The following is a 16422-nucleotide window of genomic DNA, read 5'->3' as shown; positions in this document are numbered from 1 at the left end:
TTTGAATTGGAAAATGGTTTAGATGGGACTCAACAATTTCTTCTGTGGTCCTGGTTAAGAGAGCATGACAGCTTGGGCCAAAATAGGGGAAACAGAAAGGGATAAATTGAACAATTATTTGCAAATCAAATTTGCAAGGATAAGTGACCATTTGAACATGGGTATACGAGTTAGGATATCTTCAGCCAACTCGGCAGACTTTAGGAAATTTATTATATTTCACATAACAAGAAGTGCAACAGAGAGTGATGCTAGTTTTTCTGTGATTCTTTTGGTTTAGTTTGCAGATAGCTGTACATCCAGACATAACCATCCCCAGAGACAGCATAAAAGATGATCTCTTCCTGTGTCTCCTTTCCAAAGTAAGCTTCCTAGAAGCTCCCCAGCCAACATTTTAGGTCTTGCCTAGAATTATATCCTAAGATTAGTCATAAACCAATCACTGGCAAAGAGACCACTAGAGATGACTGTGTCTCTAAGAACCCTCCTCCTGATACACCAAATAGAGACAGGCTTTCCCACAGTATATGGCTTGGAAAAGAGTGGATTGCTCTTTAGAGTTCTTTAAGAAGGTCTGGGGCTATGTTTGAAGGAGTGGTGAAAGAGGGGTGTGTGTGTGTGTGTGTGTTTGTGTGTGTGTGTGTGTGTGTAAAAGAGAGAATGTTGAAAAGGTAACCAAGAGTGGAGGAAAGTTATATGCTAATAATTATCTAATTATTGATAAGTCAGTATATATTTAATGTCTCTTTCTAGAATAGACTATAACATATGAGAACTGGGAACATATAAAACCCTGTATATTTTAAAATTGATTATTCTATCATCTAGAGCAGTTTCAAACTGATGGTTTTCCAGAAAATTGTATCTGACAAACTACTCTTGAAGCTCATAGGGCTCCTATATACATAATACATTGGCTTCTCTTAGCAATATTTCTTTCTCCATGCTCAAGTATTTCTAGAACCAAAAAAAAAAAAAAAAGTCCTCCTAATGCCTAGTTCCTTCTTGTTTTTAGTTTTAATTTTATATATTCCCTCTATTATTAAACAGAATAACAGATAACAGGATAACAATTCTGTTATCTAAATTATTTTTATTTTAGTAACTTTCATAGCCCCAGTATAGTTTTAATAATTAGTAAATAGCAATAGTATGTATGGATGTAGCAAAATATAGGTATCTGTGTGCTTTTCATGAGGACAGTTTATGTCTCTATTTTCTTCACCAGTGTACCTGTGGGTCTCAGTAGAGTACATTGCACTTACCTGTGGTCTATCAATATTTGCTCAGGGAACAATGTGGTTGGAGATCTTTATTTCTAGATTAAGTGACTTAGAGAATGTTCTTAACTTGTTTTGAAATTTTAGAAAAGGTGGCATTTTAAATGGAAGCTGATGAAACACTAAATTCAGATACCAGTGAGAATAAAGCAGAACTCATTCCAGAATTTTAAAAATTTGGGTCTGTAGCGCAAGAGAGAGAAAATGATAATGGAATGGAGCTCTGGCTAACAGAATCTATGCCTTCATAGAACTAAATTATTTGAGCAAAACATAAGTTGGTATGGTATTGCAGTCAAGAGTATTTTGTGAGCCTTATGCTGTATTTGTATAGTGTTTATTTATTTGAGTGTCTGAGTTTCTGAAAATTTTAAGTCTATGAACTTCATGAGGAGTTCACATGTTTTTTTAGGTGATGTTGAAAATGAGCAGGAACCACAGATTTTGACTTTGGTGTCATTGTAATAAGGATATACAGGTGTTAAGGAATGATTTTCAAAAGGTTAAAAGGCTTGGCTGTTCTGCAAATATAAAATGAGCACATGGCAAGGATTTTATTCAACTTATTAATTAATGAGATGAGGTAGTAAGCTGTTGAAACAGTTCAAAACTTTTTTTAGAAACCAGATAAAAAGCAATACTATGATACATTTGTAGATTACATATAAAACTGGCTGATGTCTTCCAGGGTATTCTAACTTTGAGGTTTTCTATTCCACCAGATAGGAATTATTTGCATCTCTACTGGACAACAATCTACAAGTTGACTGCTGCCCCTAAAGTGTATAAAATTGATGATCAATAGCAAGGTAAGCCTAGCATGGCACTGAAAGAGTGAATAGGGTGTGTGTGTGTGTGTGTGTGTGTGTGTGTGTGTGTGTTTCCAGTGTTTGAATAATTTTTCTGACAGAGTAAGGAGAATAATAGATTTCATTAAAGAAAATAACCCTCTGTGCATGTGTGTGTCTGTAAGAGAGAAGTTAATAATGACTTTTGCTGCTAACATACACAATTCACAATTGCAAAAATATGGAACCAGCCCAAATGCCCATCAATCAATGAGTGCAAAAAGAAATGTGGTATGTATATACCATGGGATACTACTCAATCAGAAAAGGGAATGAAATAATGATATTTGCAGCAACCTGGATGGAATTGGAGATCATTATTCTAAGTGAATATTCCCAGTATTCTCAGGAATGGAAAAACATCATATGTTCTCACTCACAAGTGGGAGCTAAGCTATGAGGTTGCAAAGGGATAAGAATAATACATTGGACTTTGGGGACTTGGGGGAAAGAGTAGGGGGCAGGTGAGGTACAAAAGACTACACATCGGGTACAGTGTACACTGCTCAGGTGATGGGTGTACCAAAATCTCAGAAATTAAAAAAAACTCTCAGACATTGAATCTTAAAATTCCAAAAAAGAATTTTGCTGCCAATGAATAACTCTCCCAGTCATATATCCTACAATGTAGATCTTTGGAATGCGCTACAACATTTTTATAATTTTAAGAAAATAAGAAAACCAGACATAACTGGCCAAAGTATTTTTAAAAAGATTTTGGTGACAAATAAAATGTCTATAGATTTAAATGATAGATATTATCTACATATCATAGATTCTTTTCCAAGATAAATCTAAGATTGAGTGTTTATGAAGAAATGTAGTTGAATCTATGTAGGTGCTCCAACATACCCTTATTTAATTTTCAGGGGAATGAAAGAATTTCAAAACTGGAGCTACCTACATTAAAACAGTGTTAATGACCCAGTGTCCTTTTTGTTATTGTTTCATTCACTGCCCTTTAGGCTGTTGGACTGGATTGTTTCTTTGATGAGAAATTGGTGAAGCTCTACCAGGGTAATGTGGCATTGATAGGTAACATAGTCTTTCTAGAATAATAGATGATATGTGGTGAGTTCTTATTGACACAGTGACACAGTTCAGATGTAATATATGTCATTTAGCCCATGCAATAAGAACTTTGAGGTAGATACTATTTTATAGATAAGAAATCAAGGTTTAGGGGGATTAAATAATTTGCAGAAGGTCCCATAACCATTAGATAATGGGATCTATATCTATCCCAATCTAATTGAAGCTGCAGTCCAGTCTTTAGTTGTGATTTTTTTTTATCCTTAAAATAATTGCTTTATTATGAATACTTTTTTTCAGGGATCCCTAAGACCCAGAAGTTTATTCCTTCCCTAGCTATATTATTTTTATAGGAATTTAGTTATAGTAGTAACATTAATATAGCTAATAGTTATTAAGCATCTACTTCTCTCTAATATTTTTATCTTATATAATTTATAACGGTAATGTCCTACGGTAAGTTTTGTTATTCTAAATTTATATTTTGGCAAATTGAAGTTAAACAAATGTGCGAAATTGCCCATTAAGTGGCCAGGTCTTTCCAACTTTCCTGCTTATCTCCGTCTCTACTGTGATCATGTTCCTGACCCTGGGGAAGGAATTCAGAGATTGTTAGTGACTTCCTTACAATACTCCTGCTTTCTTCATTGAAGTCCCCTTCATGGCCTCTCAGGGTGAGCTAAGCATGTTTCTAGACATGGATACTACTCTTTGTATTGGAGGGGAACATACACTCTCCGGCATTTCTCCATTAGCCTTCTTGTGCTGTTGTATATAGAACTCCTATATTTATAGCTCCAATTTAAACTATCCATATGCCTGTATCCCCTTCTATAAAAAACAACATCTTCTAAGGTTGGATCAGAAAACATGTGAGGGGTGCACCCAAGTGTGCTATTCAAAATTCTACCTATAGAAAAGAAGGATTAATAGAGGGATATATTATGTGGTAAAACAAATGTCACAAAATGTTAAATAAAGAATCTAGATGTTAGATTATGTTAGGCATATGGGCAAAACGGAAAAAATATTTCACTTTTCTACATTTGAACACTCCCATAATGAAAGGCCATGTCTACCTCCTATGAACTTGAAGCTTATTTATTGTGTGTTGGCTTGCACTCTTTGATAAAAATAGAAGTTCCAAGACCTGAAGTCTTCATCTCTTCTGTTCAGAGATGTGCCCCAAATGCCTATAAACAATGCCTGGCACATGATGGGCCCCTAATCAATATTTGCTTAATTAAAGAGTTTACTGAGAAAAAAAAAATGCAATGAAGACTTAAAAATTATTGCTTGTAGTAAGATTTTCACACACTGGGATTAAAGGTTCCAAAGAAGAAGGTAGGGCAGGGGGTAAAAGGACAAACCCATTCCCTAAAGTTTGAGCTGAGAATTCATCATCAAATAACGAACAAACAAAAAACCAAAAACCTTCTGAATTTTAAAGTACTGTTCTGGGACACTACATGATATCCTGGGAAAGTAAAAAACAAAAACAGAATTAGGGGAATCCAAAATGTCTCAATCCTTCAAATAGATCTCCCGTGTGTGTGCATCAAACAGGAATCTGAGGCTCCATCTTACACTTCATTTCATTTTCCCTTTCCTGTAGGGGAAAGGTACCTAGCAGAACCCAGTGTAGACCCACTTATTCACAGATGCTTTGGAGTTCAGAAAACTTCGGTACTGCTCTGCAGTGCAGAAGACATTTTCCATATCAGGAAGAAGCACATATTTGGGTCTCCAGTGAGAATGCAAATCCTAGAGAGATAGCTGGTGGGGCAGTGACTGGTTTGTTTTATTCCTCCAATACGTTATTACAATTCTGAGAAGAAATAGCATTCCAGCCACAGGAAGATGCAGCCTGAAAGTTAGGAATTGTTGAGAAGGGAACAAACACCGTTTCTACTTCTGCAGAATGTGCTGGGGAGCAGCTTTTCTGGCCCTCCAGGCCACCCTTCTGACAACCTCCAGGGAGAGAGAGACAAGGTCACGTGGGTCACTTCCTTCTGGAAGTTGCAGATAAGTGGGGAGTGAAGTCTTGTATGAACATGTGAGGCGGTGGTGGTGTATGTCTGTCTTTACTCAATGTTGCTTTCTTGAGGCATGTTGGCAGGTTTTCCAGATGCATCTACAGTCTAGGTTCCCCCTAGTACCTTCATTACTATGACATTGTTGGTGTCTATACTGCCTCTTGACTGGACTGCAAACTGGACTAATTTTTAAACATGTTATTCTGGAAATTTTGAGACAAACACAGAAACAGAGGGATCGGTATAAAAAAATCTCATGGAATAAAATTATTATCCAATGTACAAGCCACTAAATTAAATCTGTAATGTTCACTTTATTAAGTAAAACCATTCACCTGTTCCTAGCACCTTTTTCTCCTCTTAAACTGACCTACTGCTATTTTTGCAGTCATTAAATTCTATTTCTTCAATCTACATGTTTACGACCCTGTGCTAACTTAAACTTTACACGCTGGAATCTGACCTTATAATCTGGCCAATTTCATTGTCCTCAGATACGATCTTCTACTGTTGAATCTGAACCACTGGAATGTAAATTAGTTCAGCCACTGTAGAAAGCAGTTTGGAGATTTCTGAAAGAGCTTAAAACAGAACTACCATTTGACCCATCAAACCTATTACTGGGTATATAAGCAAAGGAAAATAAACTGCCCTGCCAAAAAGATACATGCACTCCTGTGTTAATCACAGCACCATTCACAATATCAACCTAGATTCCATCAACAGCGAATTGGATAAATTAAACGTGGTACCTATGCACCACAGAATACTACTCAGCCATAAACAAGAACAAAATCATGTCCTTTGCAGGAACATGGAAGGAGATGGAGGCCATTATCCTAAGCAAACTAAGACAGGAACAGAAAACCAAATACCAAATGCTTTCACTTATAAGTGGGAGCTAAACGTTGAGTACACATGGACGTGAAGATAGTAACAGTAGACACTGGGAACTACTAGAGAGGGGAGGATAAGAGAGGGATGAGGGTGGAAAAACTAACTATTGGGTACTGTGTTCACTACTTGGGTGATGGGACCATTCACACACCAAACCTCAGCAACATGCAATTTACCCATAGAACAAACCTGCATCTGTACCCCCGAGCCTAAAATAAAAGTGGAAAAAAAATCTAAATAACTATTATTGAATTCTAAGTTTCCATCACCTATCAAATAAGATTTTTTTTGTCTTCAACATATTAATAGCCATTTCTGCTCAGAAACTTTTAGCCATGCTATTGCTCTAACATAAAAGCTTCTCCCATTCCCACCTCCATGTCCACATCCGAACTTCTCTACAAAATCCCGTCCCACTTCCATCTACTCCAAGCAGGCATTCCTGATCACACCTGACCTCAGTCTAAGTTCCTAAGCACTGGAGTATATATACCAAATGTGGTTATATAATTAGATATCATAGCTTATATTTGTCCTAATGTTTTGATATGTATTCATTTTGCATTTTCTTTAGTAGCATCATGTCAACGAGGTCAGGAAATATGTCTTGTATTTCTTTGGAAGCTCCTGTGACTGTAAGTCTCAATTCTAGCTGCATATCGGACTTACATGGGATCTTTATACAAAACAGGACAAAACAAAAATCTTAGTTATGCCATGTAAGATTTACTTAGGATGGAGTTTGATAAATTATATATTTCCTGATTTTTCAGGTGATTTCATTTATATCTATTCCAGTGTGAATTCATGGACATACATTTGGGATCCTCAGTTAATGAAAATATTATCAGAACTGTGCTTATAAAACACACCTAATTCATACATATTTGTTTACTAACTTAACAGGCTTTGCAGTCTAACATTAGTCATTTTTATGATATTAGCTTAACGTGCATATAAAAACTATAAAATGAAACTGATTTTTTCAATGACTGCAAAACAAATATTGTCATCTATACTGAATTATCTCATATTAGTAATCTTTCTTTGATGATGCCCCCAAATAAGCCAATTATGCTACAGTTATTTAACATCCATCTTTCTAGTGTACTTTGTTTACTAGAAATCTGTAGAACATATTTTTCTTATGTTTCCATACTTATTCACCACATACTTTTTGAGTGTCATCTATAATCTAGGTCTAAAATTAAATTTGTAAATTATAGCTCTGTTTGGCATATAAATGCTTATTTTCACTTTGAATAAATTAGTAATATTTATAGATTATAGACATTTTACATAAAATATTTAGATTTATAGATTCTACTAGAAATGAGAAGATCTGGAAATACCCAACACGTATTCTCACATGACTGTGATTGACCAACACTGAGTAATGCGTGTCCTCTTTGAATATTGCAGAAAATGGCCAATGTACTCCAGACATTATTATTCTCTGTTTTTTTTTAATACACTTAAGACTTGCCTGGTCATTTCAACATTCACCTCTCTGTTCTATCTATGATAAAGTACACAAGTAATTTATAATAATAAAAGTTGAATTAATAATAGCTTCATTCAATTTTCAAAATTGACTAGAATGTGAGGAGGAAATCACAATGTATTATTCTTTATAATCTTGTTATCTGTCAGAATACAAGTTAATACATATTTGTAAAGAAATATGTCTGTTTAAAGCAGTAAGGAAGAGAAAGAGAATTCTATCCCTTCGCCCATGCCAATCTCAAGAGGAGACAGAGTCAGTATGATTGTGACATTGCAAATTATTCATTAGGCTACAGTAATGAGTGGGTGGGATTCATATATTTCAATAGACTACACCTTTACATTCTGCCCTCTTCTGTTTTTCTTACTTCCTTCTTGCAACTGGTTATATAAATTGAGTGAGGGACACTTGTTTGGATTGTAGGGCAGTAGGTAAGTCATGGCCATTAGGCTTTGGCCAGGCTAAAACGTCTCTGCCATTTTGCTATCATTTTTTAAAGTATATATCCCTGGAAGCAACCTCTGTGATGAAGGATTAATTGACAGAACAAGATATGAACCTTCTTATGTCATCTATCCAAAGGTCATCCTAACCTCATGTCCTCATGATAGGCTCCTATACATGAGAGGACTCAGTAAGAGGCACTTACCTATCTTATTCACCCATTCTTGGCATCAGAATCTTGACATAATAATCAAAAGCCTCCTTTAGAGAAGAACATGTCTGTAACATGAAACGTTATCAGGTTGTCAAATCAGGTAGTGAGAAAAAATGAACCCTTAACTCTTCAATGAGATGTATTTATTTTTGTTCTGTTATAAATTTACACTTACTCATCGCTAAAGATCTGATGATAGTTCATCTAAGAAAGAAAGAGTATATCAAGGTACAATCTACATTATTTTTTGTCTTATGCCTTTCTGTGCAAAGCTGGCTTCTTACTTTAAGGACCTCATTACTAATTGCAGAACATGTCTTAGGCTTTGCTTATTATTCACTTGCTCAAAGAATGATCTTTCATTACTAGGTTTTGAATAGATTGATTTCTATGCTACGTTTGCTTTCTTTTAATATTCTCTGCAAAATTGTGTCTTCCTCTTTTCCTAATGAAAGAAAACTGAGAAGAGCTGTTTTGGCTCTCTCTCTCTGTCTCTCTTTTTTCCTCCCAGGACATGCCACTGTTTTATTTGCTACTATATTCTTTTTGCCATTTATCAGAATTCTTTTCTTAGCTGTGGCATAGGGAGGGTCATTTAAAAACTATTATTTGGGAAGAACGAACTGCTGCTTGGGTACTGTCAGGACACTCTCTGTAAAACATTATAAATCTCCTCATGGGCAATCATTTAGGAGGGCTCATGGATATTATCATACCCAATGTTGTGAAGGGTAACAGTGCTCAGTAAAGGCTTATTAAATGAATCAATGAATACAAGAATCTGGTTCCTTGAAATGACATTCAGAATTTTGTTTGCATATCTAAAATAAGATATGAGCAATAAGAAAACATTGATGCTGAAAATTGCTATATATTTAAAACAATGCCTTAATTAAAAAAAAATCCGCATGCAGACTTGTTTAGTGGTTCTAGAAGATTTCTTAGGATGACTAGAATTTTAGTGTTTGTTTTATTCCTTATTAGAAATTTGATCCCAGGGTAATGAAGAAAAAAGTCTATACAAAGTTGTTTGCTAGTACTATTGTTGCGCATTAATTTTTAAAAAATAGAATAGTAAAATAATTTATAAGAAATATGGCTTAAATTAGAAAAATGTGAATTGTATTCTATTTGGCTTATAATGTAAACCATATTGTTAATGACACTGCTCTAACCAGTCCCCAAACTTGAGACTAATTTTAGTAGTCAAGGCTGAATTATTTTTTAATTGATATTTAAAGCTCAGGGGAAATAAAAACTATTGTATAACTTTACCCATTGATAATCTCTGATAACATTTGGTGTATATTCTTCTAGAAATTTACTTTTTCCAATTGAAGTTATACTTTAATATTTCTGCCTCTTGTTTCACATATGTACATTGTGTGAATATGCAATTTAATAAGGGGTCAAGTCTCTGCTACTTGTTGATGCCTTAGCCTTCCTCAGTTTTGTATGGTTGCAGTCTTATAATTTTTGAACTCTATTCAATGACAGATTTGGGGAATGTATCCCACTAAGAATCACACAATGTAAGAGTAAGAGGAGACTTTAGAAGCCACTTCCACCAACATTGCATTTTACATAAAAGGTAAATGAGGATCAGAGAAGTTAAATGACTTATGCAACGTGACATAACTAGTTGGTTGCAGAGTTGAGAATAGACTACATCAAAAGCGATTTTGATCTTATGGTTATCTTGATACATAGAGTTGGATTATAAATAATTATTCTAAAATGACTTGTGTTTAATTTTTATCTGGTAAAAATTTGTTGTTTATTGCAACATCAATAAAAATTCTGTGAATATACAGAGCCAAAAGATGAATAAATCTAATAAATTTTTTTCTTATGAAGTACAATTGAATGGTACACTAAAGAAAGATTACTGTTGTTAGCTAATTTTGCAACTATATAGGCCAAAGAAATCTATAATGACAGAGCTTTGAAGCATGAGTGATGTGGAAGAGTTATGGATATTAATTCAGTCTTTCATGTGGTGTTCAGTGAAATATTAAGCTTTACAGTCTGTGTGGGAGTGTATCTAAATATACTTGTTGTTTTGCATTTTTATTCTGCAGTTTCTCAGACACGTTCGTGGCAGGGAAGAAAAAAAATATCCACTGCAAAGACGTGATTCTCAATAGGATGCTGTGAAGTCATATCTTCACAGCCAAACCACGGCTTAGCCAGAAGCAAAAACTATGCTTGGTTCTCTTCTGATTTGGTCTTCCCAATTCTTTCTTCCTTGACATGATCTGGGTGGTTCCATATGTATATTTTTCTAGAGATGACAGCTGCCATGAAAAATTCTTGCGTAGACTGTAATTGATTGATTTGACTTAAAATTATGATTGATCCATTCTCTGACTGCCCTGTCAACAATCTGGGGTGCTGGCGGGGTGATGGAGGTTAATGTTTAAAAGCTCTTGATTGAAAATTGGAAACCTTTGAGCCAAGAATTCAGATTTGACCCAAGAATATATTTGGTTTGACAGACACACTATTTTAACGCTTTAGATTTTTAAATGTTTTTAGGCAGATCTATGTATTCTTTATCATTCCCCCTTGTTTTTCATAACACACAGTTTTACACATTGATTTTATTTGCCTGATATTGAATCCTGGTTTTGCAACCCCTGCTTACATGGCCATGCCATCCCAAGTTGTACATAACTGAATCATAGAATTATAGGAAGAACTTGAGGTCATCCAAACTAAGCCGCTGGTTTTTCAGATAAAGAAATGGGTCCAGAGAGGTGGAGCAATTTATACAAGATGAGACACAAGTAAGAGAAAAAACAGCAAGTAACATTTGTAATAAACCTGAAATATATCAGGTAGGGAGCTAGGCGCTTTGCTCCCATTCTCACAATTAATTCTAACATTTATAGATGAAAAAATGATGCTTATGAAGTCACATTGTTAAAGGGAATGAAAATCAGACTTGGGAGTCAAATACTGGTCAGCTTAACTCAGAAGCACAGTCTTCTACACATAAACAATCTTCTGGTTCTTTTCTCAGTGAACATTCAATTATATCATGTTGCCAGTCAATTAGACAAGTTATTTTGAATACTTAATTATGCTTACAGTTTAAAAATGCACCCATGTGGTAAACTTGCTACATGTTTGCCTAACTACATTTTTGCTTAACATTCAGGAACATTTCAGAAGGAATCCCAAAATGAAATCCATTTGACCTCCTGGTACTTATCCTCTCTTCCAATATGTCATCTAAAAGTTAGTGAAACATAAAAATAAAAAGACAGATACATCATTTTCATGTGGATTAGATTTATTTCTGCCATTTATTAGCTTCTGGATTCAGCAGAATATTATAGGGTTCCACTGCTTGAAGGCCACATAAGACAATTCTTACTTTCCAGTCTTCCTGATCATCTTGGAACATCTGTTTTTCTGGTGTACATAAGGTACTATGGACCTAAGATTAGCTTGAGGAACACCAAGTCACTTCTTAACTCTCATCAGCAAGTTATGCTTTTGCAAGCATTATCAGCATTCATATAGAACCATGGCAATTCCTGAGAATTTTTTCCTAGGCCTCACATCATTTGATGATACACAGCTGAACACTTACGACTTCTTTTATTTTAATGTGTGTGTCAGAAGATTGTCACCGTATGCAGAGCTGATGATTTGTTAAACTTAAGACAAAAATGAAAGTCTGCAAGCCACTCTTGCTAGTCACCTTCTGAGTCGATGTTAGACTTGAAATTTCTCCTAGAAGATATGTCTAGAGGGTTCGTCAGAATCACTTATGAACCACATTTATTATTTAATACAATAATAGAAAGACTTATTATCTGTTGAGTCTTGGAATATAACCAGTCAAAAGTGATGCTAGTTGGACTAGACTTATGAAATGAGCTATTAATGAGAGATGAATTGGTCAGTAGACACACACATATGAGGTGCATTATGAGGGCCTCGGGAGACAAATCAACCTGGATCACAGTACTCAAATATGTAGAGGATTTTTTTTTTAAATAAAAAGTATTGGAAAGCCTGTTGGCTTAAATAAAAAATGAAAACTCTTGCCTCCAACTACTGAACATGCACAAATTCATTTTTGAAAGATATCCTCACATTGTTCTTTTCAGCTACACAGACACACAGAGATGAAGGATACTAGTTTCACACATGTACCCAATTATTATGACATGTCATTGATCTTTAACTTCATGTAAGACATATATATATATATATATTATATACTGAACTAATCACAAGGTTGCTGTTGATGCCTCTCATTAAAAGTCTTAATTTACAAGTAGGTTAAACCAGTTAAGTGTGTGTGTGGGGGGTGTGTGTGTGTGTGTATATATATACATAGAGAGAGAGAGAGAGATTAGATAAATTTAACTTATCTACCTATCTACATATTTTAAAATTATGCATAAGCTAAATTGTGATTTTAATGAAAGAGTTCTAGAGTACTTATATTTGTAATATAAATGTTCCTGTGTGCATACAAACACATAAGTGCGCACACACACACACAACACACCCCTAACTGATCTAACTTGCATTGTAAATGAAGACTTTTAATGATAAGCATTGGCATCAGCCTCATGAGTAGGTAAATATGGTTGTCTATGTTTTGTCACTCTGACCCACACTTTTGTCTTATCCTGGGATTTATCTGATATCTCCCTCTCATAAGCATTAAGTTATGGTTAACACTGGTATTTTCCCCTTGGAATCTGTGTCAGGTTTGGTGGAAGGCTGCTACTTGCCTGTATTCTGGAGAGTAAGGAGAAGATCTAAGAGGTGGGCTTGAGGAAAAGTCAAATTAATATCTATGTAGACTGTCTAGGTGATTTCTCCTTATGATAGAATTGGCAGAAAAAGATAATTTTGGTGAAATCCAATGAGTTAGAACTGGGTAAATAGGATGACTAGAAGTGAAAGGTGAAAGAGAGAGTCTAGAGAAATTTTTGAATTCATAAAGGAAGGGCTATGCAGCTTTTTGAGAAATATATCCATCTTCAGAGTAGCATGGAGAAAGCTGTTAAAGCCACTGGCCTAGTAAGATAATTTATTCACAGCAGGGCAGGTCATTAGAAAGGGGAAGCATGCCACTAGATCAAGGATGGCAAACAGCTTTCATCTTGGCTGCCAAGTCTAGCTGATTTGTAGTGGCTGCTTGGAAAGATGTGAACAAAAGGACTCTAAGATCTTATCTAAACCCAACAGTTTCGTGTCTTGTGATTGATTAGTGATGTCTACATGGGCACACAAATGTGAGTTATTGACACAGATCATGTAATTTTTTTTCATTCCTGAATTAAATATCCTTGTATAATTGGATAATTATAAGGGTCTATATCTGACTAATGGAAGTTTAGCTCATCTATTAAGTAACTTCGTCAGTGCTTAACCAAACTAAAGAATCTTTACAACCCTAGCAACTAGTTGGTCCAAATGGTTGAAGTTTATTGTACGGGGTTTCCTGACAGGTTCTTGCACAGGATTTGGGAATACAGGTTTGTGGTACTCAAGACCACTAGGCAGGCTGATGGTTAACATTTTTCTTTAGTTTGTTCACAAAAACCAAGTTTGAAAACATGGCACCTAGAATTCATTATCAAAATTCAGAACAAAACAAGAAATACTAGCATGAGGCAGGGTTTTATTCTTTGAAAAGAGTTTATCAGTTATGAGAAAATGAATGTCTTATGGGTACTGGTCCTATGAACTGGCCTTTGGCACTTGAGCACAGATAATTTTCTTTATCAGAGTTTCAAAAAGGCACACCAAACAGGGAGGAGAACAAAACAATAAGACTTCTTATATTGGAGATTAAGTATGGACTTTGAGGCCACTTCTTTAAATAGTAGTACTCAATGTAGTACTCAAATAGTATATTTTACCCTCTGTTATTAACAAGAGTATATCATTAGGTGTACATTGGCCCAATAATTGGTGATATATAGGTGAACCATCAAATAAAGAAATCAGAAGGCCTAGCTGTGGGAATACTTGGTAAAGTCACGAGAGGGAAATAAAGAGAATGCTTGGCCTGCTGGATTTTCTAATGCATGAAATTATATAATTGGAGTTTTGGTGTTTACCCATAGATTAGATTTTCCCTCTTCAAATTCAAATGTTAAGTTTTAAAATTCTGGCAACAATGTTAATTAAGTATTAGCAGACATTTAGACTTTACCATGAATGAGTCTATGAGATGCTTTCCTAAATACGTACTTTTTTGTAAATGTCGAGAAGCTAGGAGGGAGGATAGAAGTGGGGTAAGCCAGACAAAATGAGAAGGGGGCTCTGAAAAAAGGGAGATAGATTTCACACCAATGATTTCTTGAACGAGGAACTTATTGCTGGAAATGGAAAAGAGAAAAGCCCTTAATAATATTTAATAGAAATAGTGGTTGATCAAAATTATTCATGACATAATTCTTAATGAGACTTATTGGCCATCCCAGAACTGCCCTTGGGAAGCGTATAAAATTACCAGATAATCTCAAATTGTCTATGACTTTCCTGATTTTAGTAGTGAAGTTCCCTGTTCCAGGATTGCCCCTACTCCCAGGCAAAATAGGATGGTTAGTTACTCTCAAACAGAAAGGTGAAATGTAGCCATTTTCTAGGGAGGGGTAGGCAGGGCTTTCAGAAAACGTTTCATTACCCGAAGCTGATCCTTGCTTGAAAGGGACTTTAGCAGGCTACAGGGTCTTTTTTCCCTGAATCTGTGAAAGAATCTGAGAATGAACTTCTGACCCATTCTGTTCCATCTATTAGAAGGGATGCCTGGGTGTATGTGGGGGTGTGTGTGTGCATGTGTGTGTGTATGTTTGTCTGTAGGAGTTGTTTCCATTTTTAAGGCTTCTTTCTCTAGGGAAGCAAGTAAGACTACCTCTTCTTTGTTAGGAACAACTAAAGTTAATTTTTGCAAAACCATTTCACCTCTCTTATTCAAGGAGTTTCATGATTAAATTTGATTAATATTCTAACATACGTGTTAGGGCTATTGTTTTTCAGGAGTAAGGACTCATCTTTATTATAATCATTGTGTAAATCTTGAACTGGATTTTTGGGTTTTATTGTAAGTGCATTTTTGCCCTTTTGTACCATTAAAATTGTTTCTTAATGTAAAACAAGAATCACACTGGCCACCTTATATTTGACCTCTTTATTGTTTCTTTATTTTTAATTGACAAATAAAAATTGTATATCATTATACTGTATAACATGATGGTTTGATTTATGAATACGTTGTGGAATCACTAAATCAAGCTTTTTAACATTTGCATTACTCACATACTGATCAAAATTCTACGTATTTTTGAAGATTGAAATAAAACATCATTCCTCTGAAATTTCTCTGATCACATCACATCTGAAAATTTCCTTCTTCAACTATCCTGCAGCATTTATTAGGTCTTTTCTAGCATGTCTTCCTCTTGATTTGCATTATTTGTATTTGTATAGTTTACTTAATCTCACTTAGAAAATTGTAAGCTACTTAAAGTGTTAAAATAAAAGAAATTTTTGTCTCTGTTTAATTTTATCTTCTGCATTACATTTGTCTTTGTATTGATAACAGCTCTCTGACCTTAACTCATACACTTCCATGGGTATTATAACATGAGAAGATAAGCAAATCATATTTTACCATCTGTTATGAACAAGAATACATCATTAGAAAGTGCCATGAAACTTAATCTACAGGAACATTTTTAGCAAGTAGTTAATGCAGATATTACTATACATTTCAATTTAAGTGTTTAGATTTGGACTTGGGATATTTGATAAATATTTGATGAATACATTTAAATTTACATATTAAAAATAATCCTCATTATTGAGTGAACTAATTAATGACAAAAATCTTGGGAGCCAATCTTTTTTGCCCTTTTAGTAGACAGCAGAACCTGCTTGCTTCTACCATAATTGCTACTACTACTGCTACTAATAATAATAATTTTGAAACATAAAAACAGGTTATTTATAAAATATTACTATTTGTTGTGCCTATTGTCACATAATAAACGATTTTATATTTTATTCTACCTTATGAACATACAGCTCCATGTCAGAAACAAAGTATCACAATACAAGTTACCAGTAGAAACACTGAATATATGTAATTTTCCCATAGCGATCTCCCCCTTGTCATAGTGAA

The 16422-nt window shown here is 34.8% G+C and overlaps 2 long non-coding RNA genes across 2 annotated transcripts; both read left to right on the top strand.

Moving 5' to 3' along the window:
• The first annotated feature begins 278 nt into the window (after window positions 1–278).
• LOC139357105 (uncharacterized) lies at window positions 279–3179 on the top strand. Its single transcript, XR_011609749.1, has 3 exons — window positions 279–362; window positions 2003–2089; window positions 3094–3179. It is a non-coding gene; the product is annotated as an uncharacterized lncRNA (long non-coding RNA).
• Window positions 3180–5593: 2414 nt separating this feature from the next.
• LOC105492716 (uncharacterized) lies at window positions 5594–10654 on the top strand. Its single transcript, XR_011609541.1, has 3 exons — window positions 5594–6728; window positions 9756–9849; window positions 10340–10654. It is a non-coding gene; the product is annotated as an uncharacterized lncRNA (long non-coding RNA).
• Window positions 10655–16422: the final 5768 nt, after the last annotated feature.

This window comes from Macaca nemestrina, chromosome 11 (assembly GCF_043159975.1).
Source record: "Macaca nemestrina isolate mMacNem1 chromosome 11, mMacNem.hap1, whole genome shotgun sequence".
NCBI lineage: Eukaryota > Metazoa > Chordata > Mammalia > Primates > Cercopithecidae > Macaca > Macaca nemestrina.
This window is presented reverse-complemented; position numbering and strand designations above follow the sequence as displayed.